This window comes from Formica exsecta, unplaced genomic scaffold (genome assembly GCF_003651465.1).
Source record: "Formica exsecta isolate Colony F162 unplaced genomic scaffold, ASM365146v1 scaffold447, whole genome shotgun sequence".
In the NCBI taxonomy this organism is placed as follows: domain Eukaryota; kingdom Metazoa; phylum Arthropoda; class Insecta; order Hymenoptera; family Formicidae; genus Formica; species Formica exsecta.
Window position 1 is genome coordinate 59,235 of NW_021851709.1, and position 1,041 is coordinate 60,275.

Consider the following 1,041-nt stretch of genomic DNA (forward strand, 5'->3'; position numbering starts at 1 on the left):
ATTCGGGCGATCTCGTCGAGGTCGACTCCCGAAAATATGTCAAGGTCAAAGTCATTGTAGGTGGGTACGTTAATCTAAATATTTATCATTGAGATTGTTAAAATGTCTGATTCGAATATTATTAAAATAGGATTATCCAATAATTCGTTATGTATGAAACTACCAACTCTATTATATTTATTCGATTTTGAAAAATGCATATGTTCAAGATTGAAACGTTTAATTTAATCGATAAATTTAAACTGTAAATTCAACCAATAAATCTGAATGGTCAGAGCCGCAATCAAAACACGAGCGAGAATAAACATCGTCGCGATCAGCCGATCAGCGCGTGATCGCGTGATCATAACAAAGAAAAAGTGTGACAAACACCTAGATTCTCGAATGTTCGGTGCTGAAAATATCCTATTATGGAAATCGATCGACCGCGACTCTTTTCCGTCGTTAGTCAGTCGATCCTTGACGACGATTCAAGCTGGTCAAAACTCCCCGGCAAATTTCGCGCTGCTGTTGGTACTTTCGCTCGTGTAGTTTACGCTTGTGTCGTTAGCTCGCGCATTTCTTGTCGTTTCATTCGCTCGTGTCGTATACGCTTTCGTCATTCTCGTTGTAAATTCTCAACCGACATTCTCGCATACGATCGAGCATGGAACTCAGTGCGAAAAACGTCTCATTGTCTGTATTATTACCTGCTCTATACTTAGTGAGCTTGTGATTGTGGAGTCCGAGAGTCGACGCTCGTTACCCGCATCGCGAATGTCCTCTGCCTCGCGCTAAATTCCATCCGGCGTCCGCGTGCAAGATTTCCGTTCTCGCGAGAGTTTCTAGCAAGAAGCTCTTAATCAAGATTTCCGAACCGCGAAAAAGGGCAGTAATTAACAGAACAATCAAGATATCCGTCGGAACCGCGGAACACGTGCCGTCACTCGCTGCTATCGTTCAAAATAAAGGAACATTGCAAACAATCTGCACTCGATTCTTTTCCAAAATCTCCTTGTCCTCCAGCGGATCTACGGATTCGCGTTACACACCGCTTCTCGC